This window comes from Drosophila hydei, unplaced genomic scaffold, assembly GCF_003285905.1.
Source record: "Drosophila hydei strain 15085-1641.00,03,60 unplaced genomic scaffold, DhydRS2 tig00000060-arrow-pilon, whole genome shotgun sequence".
NCBI classification, from domain to species: Eukaryota; Metazoa; Arthropoda; class Insecta; order Diptera; family Drosophilidae; genus Drosophila; species Drosophila hydei.
Window position 1 is genome coordinate 8,568,191 of NW_022045656.1, and position 14,954 is coordinate 8,583,144.

Consider the following 14,954-nt stretch of genomic DNA (forward strand, 5'->3'; position numbering starts at 1 on the left):
AAGCTTTAATATTTGTAAACTTTAATATTTTACCTAATTGATTTTTTTAGAGTTCATTAAATAGCAAAATTGATGCCATTAAAGTTTTAATATACTTTTGACCAGGTAACCGTTTACACTGGTGCATAAAAGACTGGCACATCAATTCTTACAATCATCACAATCTTAATCGACATCGCTTTTTAAGATATTTGGGACACAGAACTTCGCCAGCTCATTCAGCCCACCAAACTGTAATTTTCAGTGAATGTAATAGTATTTCCGCAAAAGCTTGCGAATTATCTTCACTTTGTATACGAAAATTCTGCTTATTTACTGACCCTGTCAACCTGTCAACTAAAATGCGACTTCATCCTAGAAGTGCGCCAAAAGTTTGACAAACTTTTCTAATGTTGTCCAGTTAATGTCAATTAGCTTATGGCATTCCCATTATACTTTGCATTAGCAATTAAATATTTATTATTGTTATAAATTTGTTGTAAATTGTATCTTCTTTATTAAAACGTAGAGAATGAAAACTGCCACAGGATGCTTTCTGCATGCAACTATATGAAAGGGTCAAGCGTGAAAAAACTTTTGCCATATGTGGTTCAATGTCAGCGATGCATGACCAAGGGCAACGCACGCCTCGGCTGCTTAGAAAATAAAACAAGCTACATGCCAAACGGGAGCTGCGCCGGCAGTAAAAACAAAGCGGCAAAGTTTAGGATTCGAGGCAAGCAAAAATTCAAAAGGAAAAATATTTGCGTATGTCAAAGTGGAAAGCAAATATGGCATGTGAATCTCTGGCAAAAGTAAATAAACTGCAACAGACTTTCAACTTCTCACACACATACACACAGGCGCAATAAGTAAGGGTGTATGCGTGTGTGTGTGAGCCTGTATGTATGCCGGCACTAACGAGAAACGGCGGCATGGGAGCTAACAGCGGCAGTTCACATTGTTGTCATTTGTTCAACATGTGCTGCAGAGCGCACCACAATGCTGGGTAGCCGCAGGAGCGCAACTTTTGCAAAAAAATGTGTCAACATATTGCTAGAAGTTATTGCTGTGAGTAGAAAGAAAAATGTGCTCTCTCTCTCTCTCCCTCTCTCTCAGCAGGTATGCTCGAATGCACTGATTAATTGAGAGCAAAAACCAAATATTCAACAAATTTCAATGAGCAATGAGCTTGCTGAGCTACACAGCACTCTCTATCAGTGCTCCATGCTGGTTGCCATGCTTAGAAGGGCCCACCATTTACTTGCAGTCATGTTTGATCAACGGCCTGTCAGCGCAAAAAAGCTAATTAAAGTTCACATAAAATAAAGTCCAAGAACCTCATTGTCATGGTGTCCAGGCAGTAAGGCACAAGAGTCAAGTGACCAAAATAGCCAGGTCTATTAAAAAGTCATTGCCTTTACGAGGCAAGCGTGGCCCTCCTGAAAGATGATATAACAGACATGCAGGCCACTCAGACATGGGCAAATACCCTTTATTAGCTGCTTGTCTGATTGCCAATTAAATGAAATTATAATCAAGACATTGTTTACGATGAACTAAACATCAAACGAAAGATCTACAAATCGGTTTGCAACATTAACTATGAGTGGAAAATCCTCATTGGGTTGACTCATCTAAGACAACATGTCGCTTCTCTGCCTTAAATTTCATAGCAGCATATAATTACTCTGGGAAAGTGTATAAAAAGCTGAAAATAGCCACAACTTCTCGACAAATTGTTATTTAATTGTGCGGCACAAAATGACAAAATCCAAAAACACAAAAAAAATGGAAGCACATAAAATAAAAGATAATTAAAGGCAGCAAAGCAAGCGAAGGACACTGCCACAGGATTAGGTGGTAATGACAGGTACAGAAATTACTGCTGCTGCTGCTGCTGCTGCTGCTGATGCTGCCAAAAAGGACAGTAAAATGAATTAGGGTGACTGAATTAAAAAGCAAAGTCGCAACTTGACCAAAAATTCATTACAGACCTAAAAACAAACCTTTCTAATATAAATACATTTAAATGCGATTTAACAGTACTCGCTGAGATTTGCTAACACATTTTAGTTATATTTAAATAGTACTATATGAATCGATTTGTATGTACTCTAATTGCTTAAATATAGTCTATATAAAATTTAGCCTTTTTCACACTCTGTAATCATTGCCTTGAGCTGTTTAACAGCTTTTAACAAAGGGAATATGTTCATGAATTTTATAGTAAAATAAAAGCACAATAATTTACTCTACGTAACGTTGAAATTGCTGAATTACAATTTGAAACAAAAATTATTCATATTTGTTAACTGAAATTATGAAATATTTTGCTGCAATTGCCACCAATCAATGTCCATTATTGACAATATATGTTTACTGAATTGATTATATGAATGGCGACAACAAAACACTTTGAATTGCACTGTTAACACAGATGAAAAGCCATTAAAATATTGCGCTTTAGCCATACATTTATATACAAATATATATATATATATATATAGTTTATGTGACCTCCTCGGGTTGGCTGCTTGCTTGTTTATTCTAGGTTGTCTGGCTTCTGTCATTGCAAATTGCAAACCGCTTAACGACAATTGTCGCGCCAACAATGAACAATCATTGCATTCATGGTATTAAGCAAGATGGAAAGCGAGAACAATATCCTTGGCAATGGTTGTCAGGGATTTGTATAAGAAATGTCTTAATCTGCGCATTTGTCTTTTTACACTCGTTCATGAAGTGAGCAGAGTATATTTGTTGAGTGCACCAACCGCCGTCGCATTGCCGTTGACCTCTTGTGCAGATAAAGCTGTGAGCTGTACTCTAAGCTAAGCTTAAACTATAGACAGATCGAGTATTTACTTTCGAATATTGATTACATTCCAAGTTTAGTCAAAGACGCTCCGCCACAAGCCACATAGAGCAACTCAATTCAACTGTTTCGTTCTGAATAAAGACAAACAAATAACTGTTTCATAAGTTACAGCTAACAATATTTGCTGACCTTTGCTGCGGCTACCACGTCGTATGAGCAATAAACCAAACTGAAATCTTAATTAACCGTAACAGGAAATGGTATATGCTATTCAAGAGGTTAGCTAGAGCTCAAGACTCTAATGTATATTAAATTATTTATAGGATGTGCTGTTTAATTAGACTGAGTGCTAATTTGCATGATATGGAAGCTGCTGAGCTTGAAAACAATGCCATAAGACAGTCTTATGCCTGAGGGAAAGATATATGAATTACAAATTTTAATTAATTTCGTAGAAATTGTAATTCAAGTTAGTTCATTTATAGGGCATTAGATATGTGCTCTCGATATGTGAAATTCTATAATGCATTGGCAAACCTGTTCAACCGCTGTACAATTAATAATTAACTTTTCACATCAGTTCATACTTGGGGTGATTTAAAAATGGGATTTAGCTTGACAGGAAATTTACTTATTGTGCTAATCTCGACATGCTTTTAGCAGAGTGAGTCCATACACTGCATCTGCTTATGCTCTCCCTTGAGTTGTTAGCCACAAATTAGATTTCGCCCGCATCAGATTCCAATTTATGTAACGTATTTAGGTTGCTGGCAGGTGGAGCTGCTGCTGCTGCTGATGGGCGCTTAATATGTCAGTGCTGGTAAATTTATGCAGCTGATATGTAGAGCCTTTTGCCAGTTCGACTAATATAATGCTAAATAAGCGAGAGTGGCCAAGCAGTCATAGACTCAACCTGCTGACAGAGCCGAGCACAGCCGAGCACACGGCGTAGGCCTAGCAGCTAGACAAACATAAATTAAGCTGCCCCAAAATCTACATCTTCGTGATTTACGTACGCACTTTAGGTGCACATGTGGGCTGTGTTTGCCTTAATTGTTCATATTGCACCTAGGACTGTGTCCACTTTTGGCAAATAATCACACGGTGTGCAGCCGCCTCCGGTTGCCCGATTTAGTAGCTCTTAATTATGCCTATGCGGGCTTCAAGCAGCTTTATCATGCACTGCCGCAAGCATGTTGCCACATAACCAATCATGCAACAAACTGAAGCTGCAATGACAAGTAAACACAAATGGCTTTGGCATTTGTTCAAATCTTAAGCCCAAATTGAAAGAGGCAAACGAATGGTCTTCCTAAGGCTACTCTGCAGCATAATACAAATTGAATACTTGAGGCGAAATATATGACAAATTTTGAGGTGGGTTCTTTAATAATTTAATAGCTTAGAGAACAGGAGATATCTTATACAAATATAAATAATCTTTAGTGAAATTTATTCTTAAAAACAAAACTTAAAGCGTTGAGCTCACCATTTCATTGACCCACAACGCTATATGTAGCTTAGCGTAATATTTAGCTCAACTAGCAAAGCAGCTCATGTCTGCATTTTAGGGTAAACTTTTAACACAGCTCGCACTTGACATTTGAAAAAGGTTCTCGGTGGACAAGTGTCAATGCTAGTCCCAATCCCAATGACACACAAAGAGCGAAACGGCAGAGATTTATGGTTCAGCTAGTGGCAAGCGAATTTCGGTAAGTCTGTGTAAACATGAAAGCCACAGCTTGCTGGGAAACCTTTCGCTTGCCAGCTCAGCTTAATCTGAGTGAGTGTGTGTGGTTGTCTATGTGTGAGGTTGTGTGAGTTTAGACAAGTCACGCACTTGGCGCAACGTGCAACTGGAGCAAATTACATGTTTATGTGGTATACTTTTCAGCTTAAATTAAAAGTGACACAACTTTGAAGCCAACTCATGCCCAGCAATTAAAATTACCAAAAACAGCCAAAGGAAAACGCCAACGAAAAAAAGGCAGCAAAAAATGGAGACAAAAATCAGTTTTGGGCTGCGGATGCTGCGACCGCAGCTCAACACGTACGACCATAAAAAATGGTACAAAATGATCATCAACTCTCACCCAAATGGCGCGTGGTGGCATTTACTTGAGGCAAAGACAACCATAAAGTGAAGCCCGTGCGCAGATCATGCAAATCATGATGGAAATAAAATTGGGTGCAGGGCGACACAAACAATTTAATAAAAAAAAACTCAAGTTGAAGGAAATTTACATGCTTCACAGCACTTGGCTGACAGATACTTGGCATACCCAAGCCCAGCCCAACCCCAGCATTGAAAACGTCTTCTTTGTCTGCTCTACAGATTACGACAATAGTTAAAGTTTTTCTCTTCAACACACCCACACACACACACACACCTACGTATGGGTCTGGTAGTGTGTGTGTAAGCTTTGTCTCTTGTCGCTTAACTTTTGTGATAGTATTGTCTAGGCTGTGACTGCAGCAGAACCCTAAAGTCGGCTCACTCCCTCTCCTCTCTGCGGGCGGCACATTTTCTTTTTATTCGTGCTTTCAAAATCGAATTTGTTTCACAATTTCGTTATATGCTGTGGGCTGCCACACGAAAATGAACCAGACAAGTGCTGGCAACCACGAACGGTTTGCGGGCTAAATAAATGTTAATAAGCTCAAGTCGTTGTACTCCTCGGGACTAAGTCTCTTGTCAAATCCGATGAATACAAATAAATTATGCTGTTATTCAAATCAGCCCCTGTTAGCTAAGCAGCCAGACAGCTTTGGCTAAGCAGCCTGCCTCCGAAGAGCTTTAACTTTATCGAAGTATTTGAAACACTTCATAGAAAAGTTCAAGTTGACAACAATTTGAGAATTTCTAAAATAGAGAAAAGTTAATCGTTAAAGTTAAGAGCTGGAAGCCAAAAAGTAATTTTCGGTCAATTAACTTGATAAACAATTTCATAGCATTTTGTTGCATATTTAATAAGTTAAACGTAACTGACTGAAGTTAAAATTCAATCACAACTAACCAGACATTTATTTATGTATCTATATATGTATATGAATTTTGGTTTAATTTACATTTTGTTTTTAAATGAATTCTATAAAAATCTGTTCAATAAAATGTATTTTCATTTAATTTAAATTAAAAGTAAAGAAAAATAATGAAATACATTTGAATTTAATTTTTATATCCATGACCAGCCAGAATTAATTATTATTAATTATTAATTATTCACTGTATAATAAAAAGGTTACTAGGCTAGGCAAATAATTTAAAATGTTTATTTTATACCTCTTAAACCAGTTTTAAGCAAACTGAGTCCGTTTTAGCTGAACAGATAATATATTGATGACTTGTGCCTTGAATCAACAGTTTAAAAAGAAATTCAATCAGCGCAAGTCCTTAAATAAAATATATTTATTTCCAAATTACATTTATATATATATATTTTAGAAGCTTTAAAAGCATTTGTATTTTATTAAAAAATAAATCACAATATTTATATACTATGTAAATCAATACTGCGTGGTTCATAAAAATAGTAGTGCTGCACTACATAAAACTCAAATCAAGTGAAAATTTACTTTTGTAATTTAAACCTAAAAAATGTGATACTAAAAACTAATTAAAATCTGTAAACACTATATAAATATATATAAAAAAGAAAACAGCGAAAGCGCACTTAGAAAATATAATAATTCAAAGTTAGACAATTTAATGAGATTTGCAATAATTGTGAGTGGGAATCAAGGCAATAAGTTTCACGTAAAATCAAAATATAAATTTAAAATATAAAATATACCTATTTAAGCGAATCAACATCAAATTAAGGATATCAACAAACAACTGGCAGTATGCAAATTATGAGTCTTTCAAACAACAATGGAATCATATTAAAGCAGACTATGCAAAGCGGACAACAACAGCCAACAGCCAACAGCCAACAGTCAACTGCCAACTGCCAGAACAAATTTGAATCACACAAGGGTGAAATATTACACCTGCGGTGAATATTTCATCATGACCTCATTTGCGATTGGTGGCGAGATGCGAGTGGGGCGAGGCAACAGGCGAACAGGGCAAAGTTCGAATCAAATATACAATTTCTTGCCCGACCAAAAAACCAGAAAAAAGCAATCATTGCCAAAGGTAAGGCAGGGGCAAAAGGTAGAGATAAAATATGATATAAATGTTGAATACATTTAGATTGAGTGTCGAGCGGAGGGCGACATGAGGCGAGAGATATTATAGCTGGCTACGCTATGTAGGTGCAAATATGCGTGTAATCAGCTTATTTACGCATGTTTATTATATGTTTACAAATATTCAATTTGTGAAAATTTATAAATTGAATTTAAGAGGGCAGTAAACAAGTTTTCGAGCCCAGCAAGCTGTTGGCAGGCTTAAAAATGGACCCAAGTGTTTGTTGGTAACACTTTAAGCTTTAAGCGCGCATAAATTGCCTCAAATTTGATGCAAATTTCAAGCGCACCAAATTAACAATTATAAACGTCGACTTCTCATCGTGCAATTTACATAAATTTTTGCGACTTTATGCGGCTGGGTCCCAGAGCAAAACCCACGAGGCTTCCCTCAGTCAACCCTTCACTCAGCGCGCTTTCAACAGCTACCCTACCATCACCCTGCCTCCCTCTCTCTTTCCTCTTTCTTATTCTTTCTCTGTCTCTCCTTTTCTCGCTGTGCACCGTCTGTCATTCTGTGCGGCCATTGTCCTTGTTGCTTTTGCTTTTGACAGCCTTATTTACCGTGAAAATACAACTTTTTCTTTTCTCTGTGTTATTTGAGCAGCGCCAACTGGCATCACTTTTTCCCCAAGTGGCTTGTTTGCTTATAGAATTTACAATTTTTTCCACCGACTCAGCTGTCTTCCAGCTAAAAGCAAATGCTGCGCAGCAGCTTAATGCTCAGCAGTGCAACTAATGCAGGTACAGCAATCTGCTTATAAATCTGATGTTTTCCAAATATTTTGTGGAATTAGTGCGTGCTACCAGGGCGTATACGCAATGTGCAACTGTGCATAGCAAGATTTTAATGAAAGTAAAGCTGATTAATTACAAATTATATCAAAATCTAAAGCTTATCAGCTGTAACTTTTTAATAGAACTCAAATGAATGCTATTTATATGAATATTTGATGACAAAGTTCAGGGTCAAACAAAGGCTCCACATTTATAAATGTTATAAAAATCAAATATTTATATTACGATTGCTCTGTGAAGGGTTATTGCTTTGCGAAACTTGAAGAAATTATCTAAATTAGATTTTCTTTTTTTCATTTTCTTCTCCACTTTATTTTCATTACATTAATTTCAAGTAGATTTTAAATGCACATTATGAATCTTTTGCTTTTCATTTTCTTCTTTTTATCTACTTCTTAACTCATTTCGCTTAATTATCAATGCGTTCTGTTTCGTCGTTCTGTGGAAAATATTGTGCTTAAAGTAGTTTTTTAAAATTATTTTCGAATTGCAATTCAAGATTGGATATGATGAACCCAATGTGATTATTCCGCCTATTGCTTCTAGTTGACTAACTTGCGCATCCCTTAAATTTCTATCCAGCTTGAATCGAATCTTTTTCTTGACGTCAGCTTCTTCGTTCTTTATGGATAGTAAATCAAGTGTCTGGAGCTAATTTAAAGCCATTTCTGAGAGCGCGAACAAGCGTGACAAGTCCGGCCGAGCTGCTAATAATTTCGAGTAGTTTATTTTCGCGCAACAATTAGTGCGCCGAGGACAGGAAGCTGCAAAATAATTTCACGGCTGATTACACAAAGGAGCACAGCAGGCGGAATATTCGTAATTGGAAAATGATGTCAAGCTGCTGTCTGTTCTCCTACAATTCCGGCTGCGCTCGACGAAGGCGACAGTGTTCAAGTTGAAGTTGTTTCTGCACTCCACACTCGACAGCTGATTAATTAAGTGAAGGCAAATCAAGCGAACGGCAAAATCATGGGGCAAAAAAAAGCTGATTTAGGTCAGGCTAAGGAAAATGAGCGAAACATGGAGCCGGACGGAGCTGGACAGAGTCACAAACGAGAGGGAGATCAGTTAATTAATTTAGCAAGTCTGTGTGGCATGCCCCACTCCTCAACTACTCGCATGCAGCTGACATTGTTCCTACTCCACGTTTGTCTTTAAAGCAAAGAATAACACAAAAAAAAAAAATAACCGCAGCTGACTGTAAAAATTCAATCCAACAATGAAAGCCAAGTTTTTGCTGTATTCATTCGCCTTAATGGCAAACAAAAGCATATCAAGGCAATGAGTATGTCCATGCCTTTAATGTCTAATGCTGCCACCCCACCCAGCTAACACACATAAAGCCATCTGATAGTGCTCATTCTGTGTGTGTAGGCCTTGGCGCCACTTAAATGTTGCGTATGTGAGCTAATATAAAAAACGAGCCATATAAAATATATATAAAAGTGACTATATGGATAATGCAGAGGCGTAGCTCGCCCTCTGTGCCAGCATAAAGGAAAAGGGGATGTAAAAACAAATGTTTACTATTTAGAATTATTTTTAACAGATTTTAACACAAAAGTTTGGTTAATTAATTAAATTAAGGAACTTGTATACTATGCAGAAAATCCATCAGATTTCAGATTCTACTTCTACTTCCACTTCAAATTTCATTAAAGTGCTACTTAAAATTCCCGAAACTCTCTCTTTAATAAACAGATTTGAAGGCCTCTAAACTAAATTAATAATTAATAGCTAGCGCGAAAATTTAAGTAAATACTTAAGCTGAAATGGGACAAGCCCAGATAAAGGCAGAGCAATTCGTTCACTTCCTCGCTTATAGAACCCCCTTGAGGCTAACGCCCCGTGCTGGGAGCTGCTTTCCCATTTCCCAGGCTGGCTATGGGTATACTTACACTATAAATAAGTGCCACATGCCCAACATTTTTATGCTGTTTTATTGCACTGCGCTAAAAGGCAAAGCAAACGAAACACAAGTAAAAATCCGAACCGAACCGTGACCATCTTGGAGCTGTGCTCGATGGAAGATGTCAGATGAGAGTTACGTTTGCTTGGCTCCAGTTTGAGTTGGCTCGAGTCGCTCTGGTCTCAGGCAAAATCGTATTATGTGCTACATTTAACGCCCAAACAGCTAAACATTTCACTCAGATACAATCATTTATTTTGCCATCGAGTGGGGCAGTATTGTGTTTTCGCGCTGAGCATATCTCAATATTCTTTCGATTCCAATTTCAGTTGCCCGACGTTGCGTATACGCAACGTATACGTGCAGAGATATATGTAACTGTCGTTTGGCTATTTTATGCAATGCAATAAAAATAAAATGCTTTGTGTAAGCCTTTCGCTTGTGCCCTGCTCAAACTTCTTCGATTGTACCTGCGGTCGACTGCGACGCTGCCTGCAAATCGATGCGCAGTCGTAAAATGTGCCAAATTTACTGCATACTTTTCTGGGCGGGTGTGCCTGACTGCGTGCGTGTGCGAGTGAGTGTCGCTTTGTGCTTTGCCACATTCAGTTTTACACCCTTTTGATTGGCAGTCCTGCGGATTAAAGCCGTATAAAGAAGCGCGTAAGTTTTACGCTTGTCATCGCGAAAGCGTTTAACAGTGCGTATGTGTGATTTGTGTGCTAGCTGAGTTTGCGTTAATTATTTACGAATGTAACAGTGTGTAGCTGAGGTGCTTTCTAGATTATGCAATGAGAACACTTTAATTGATTTTTTTTGTATTTAGAAAATCAGCACAGTTGAGCGCGCAGTGGGCGTCTTCAATTAAATGTTAATCAAGTTAATTACGCGCAAATTTAATGACGACCAACTGACAGACAGCTAACAATAGGGGATGAGACCAGAAGGAAGTGACTTAGCCATTGACTTGACAAGGTAAACAAAATGAAATTTATTAAAATTCCATTGCCCGAAGTCAAAGCGTTGTATTTAATGAGCAAGCAGAGCTGGTCAGAAAATACCGCACACGGCCAGGCAAAGGAGCAGCTGAAATGCCGGTTCCACTACTCGAGACTCCTGTATAGTGGCGAAAGCAACAAAGGTACACAGAGGCCACAGTCTTAGCTGCAACAGTAAGGTCCCAGCACAACAATAGCCGAGCTCAGGCTATTCAAAGCCAGCCAGTGCTTGGCCAGCTCTCAACAAACTGCAGCTGCGACCAGACACTCAATGCCTCGTGCACTTGACATTCAAGTGCAAGTGAATCGAAGCGCTAAAATTGCTTTAGTGTCGAACCGAGTTAGCAGCCAACAGCCAGCAGCTCGCAGCGCCTGACCCAGTTTCATTGGCCAAAAAACTTGCTTTCCCAACAGACACGCAGACGTTGACGAGCAGTCTGCGGGTGAGAAGCACACAAAAATTAATGAAGCTTTGCATAAAGTTTACTTTCTCTGTTTCTCTGTTTCTCTTTGCCAGCCAAAACTGTCTGGGGCCTTCAGAACTTACCCTTTTGCTGCCACTGGTAAGATTAACCTTTTTATTTACTTTACAGACACTATTATGGGCGAAATTTAAAGTTCACAGAAATTTAATGGGCGTCTTTATGTTTTAATCAGCATTTGTTACGTTGCGACAGCCTGCGTCTTAGACTCATTATAGAGCTCTATGGCGGCTTTTATGCTTGTTGATGTTAGCTCATTGTTCTGGCCTTATGCAAGTCAAATGCAAGCAGCTTAACTGAGTGTGGCTTAAGCATTACACTTTTAATGACTCGATTTAGTAATACATAGTTTAATCTATAATAGTAACTTGTTGAGTGTATTCATGCTCGATAGGTTCAATTTTGCCTGTTCACTCAAAGATCTGATGACGACCTCCTTTAAGACGGCTGTGGTGGAATTTCTTTAAATAATTTCTAATTATTTGCACTCATATGAAAGTCTCAAGAAAATCACTGAAACAAATTCAAGGCAGCTGCTGAAATATGTTTATAAAAAATCTATATATTATTCACAACTTATAACTCTGAAGTCCTGAATCATGTAAAGAAGAAATGTTCAACTCTTACAACAATTTAATCATAACTAACTCTCACTTACTTACGTTGCTTAAAAATAAACAACAAAATTCTATTTTAACTTCAATTTACTTTAAGCATAAAGTAACGTGCTTCTAGACTAAGTTTCTATCTTAGAAAAAATGGCATATTTCATGTTTCTTTTTTCACTAATTCCACTAAAAGCTTTTCGGTATTTCATATAGATAAAATTGTATAAAATGAATGCCGAGTCTGCTATCTTTATTATATTTTTCTCAGCATTCAGCTTGCAGCTGACTACGTGCTACGCTGTAATCATGAATCTCGATTCATTTGGCCAAACAGCGAGCGCTAATTGTAAACCTGTCCATGTTGTTCCAACGGAATTCGACTGAGATCCGTTCAGCGCTGTTGCCGTTACGGTAAAAGAAATGCAAATATTTGCTGTTTTGTGAGGGCGGTCACACAGCTCCTTCGCAAGCCAGCGATTGGAATTGGAATTGCATGTGAATGCTGCGAAGATGTGGCATGACAACGCGCTCGGAAATCACGCAGCTCGTGCACAACATTGAATTTTAAATGAAGCCGCGACTCATTCAGATTGCAAAAACAAGTAAGAATGCTGAGCGCGGGCGGGATCGACTACTTCATACCCGCTTGGAATTGCTATGGCCATGGAGGAAGTTAGGCGGTTTCAACCCCAAAATTCTGGGATGCATAATTTTATTGCCGATTTGCCACGCCTCCAAGGTATGTATGTAGCGTTACATTGTGCTACCTTATATACTCTTCTAGCTTTCGAAGCGAGCATAAAAAATCAAAGGACATAGAACGCAAGTCTGGTCGAGTCGAGTGAGGCTTGGATACAGCGAAAAGCACGCACGGCCAGCCCCTCCGTCAAATGATATGTTTACAAAAGTGCAAGACAAGTCGGCAAGCAGCGTAGCTAAAGGACCACAAAGCACAAAGACTTTCCCAGTGGTTGAGACCAGCCGAGCCATCCCATGGCCACATTCAGGACATAATTGGCGACGTGTGCGCGTTGCCGTTGGCGCCGCCTGCACATTTAATGCTTATGAAATTCTCAGCAGCACTTTCAGCTGTATAGATATACTATACAAGTATTTCTGCCCCTGCAACCAATAAGCTCGTGCCAGGCAGAGCTGAGCCGAGCGCGGCACCACATTACCAAACACACAAAAATATGCCAACAACGAAGGGCTTTGTAAGAGCGAGCGACTCTGAAATACCCAGCATAGAGTAAATTTAGTTGATTTATTTTTTTTATATATTATATAGTTAAATTATTGCAAAATTTCTCAGAATCAAAAACTTCAATTTGAAGTCTTTTTGTTTTATGAAGCTTTGTTCAGCAATTTCTGTCTGCAGCCAATCGACTCACGGCTCATACAATTTTACAGGGTACAACTGCTCAAAACCATAAGCAAATTTTAGCAAAGTGAAGCCAAAATGTTGCACACATAATATAAAATTTATTAAAAAAGCAAGTATGAGAGCCCTAAGCCAAATTGGTTGACTAAAAGATATCCTCGACCCCATTGAGTTCCCAACTTCAATTCTATGCCAAATATTTAAGTAAGTCAACGGAAATATAGTTGCAAAACACAGTGTTTACTCTATGTTAAACATATTTGCCACATGCAAAGGAGGCACATTCAAAGTCTGTGACTCTAACAATATTTACAATAGTTCGCTTCAGTTAGTTTAAGTTATGCTCACAACAAAATGTCAATGTGTGTATTGCATTTACTTATTCCAAAAAAAAAGGACGCAAACTTTTGACTGCAAGCAGTGAAAAAGTTTTTGAAGCGACAGCAGCCACATCTTGTGGAAAGTTGTATTTCATATTCTGTTGTTTTGTGCTATGTGAGTTGCTGTTCAATTTGTAATTTTTACGAGCTGCTGCAGCAGCTGCAAGTTAGTTGCGATAACACAGCACACGATGGCTGCCAATGAGGAAGTGCACTATCACGTGACAAGCGACAGCAGGACAACATCTCGCATACGAATGCACTCAAACATGCGAATACTTGTTAGGGCTCACTCATGTTACACAAATACGTTGGCTAACCAGAATATCCACAAAAAAAAAAGATGAAGGAGTTCAAAAATGTTCTATGCAAGCACTTGTGACCAGAAAATTGCTTTTTAAATGCTCAGCTCAGAGTGAGTGAGCAAGAGCGTGAAGAATGTCAAGCACACTTGACTTGTATCCCAAAAAAATAGACAAAAGTTAGTGTTCGTGCTGGGGGAGTGGTCGACTAGTAGATACACTGCAGCAACAGATATTTTATTTATTCAAAATACTTTAAATGTTCGCATTCATCACACAAATTTACACAGTAAATCGGGAATCTCCAACTTTAAGGATAAAAATAAAATTATTATTTGCAAATAAGCAAACCGGTTGAGTTATTGAACACTTGATCAAATTATAATACACTATACTGAATACATATTTAAAATCTCAAGTCTTTTGTCTTTGTATTCTACCATGGCTAGATCGACTCAGCTTGTCGTCCTCATGAATAATATATGCACATCATAGCGCTGCCAGGCCCCCTTTGCCTGTTACATAAATTTTCACAAAACTATTAAGCCCTGAATTCCCAGGCTTCAGGGTATATAAAAAAATACAAAAAGCACAGCCTTCGACGCCCTGTAATGCAGCAAATATGCAAGAGAGCAAACGAAATATTTCGAAATAAAAATAGCTGACTGAGAATAGGAATCAAGAATATAATTCGCAGCAGAAAACTTTAAGCCTCTTAAAGTTAACGTCTCGAAAATATATTCGTTTTGCTTGTTTCTCGTTCACAAATCCTTAAGTCCTTCTAAATAATTGCCAGTTAAATTTCAAATGCATTTTTTTATTGAAGAAAAATAAATTTCTCTGCAATAAAAGCTTTACTTCAAATAGTAATGTTTTATCACTTTATTGCAGTAGAAACATTTTTTTAGATTTATTTCATTTAAAATTTTTTAAATATTTATAAGAAATCTTAAATTTTAAGCAAATTTTTTACAATTTGTGTGCATTCAAATAATACCGTTGAAAGTATTTTTAATTTAATTTATTTTCTACATTTGCTGTAGTATTTAGAGTCAAAGATAACTTTATTTAGTTAGATAACCTTTTAGCTGCAGCATGT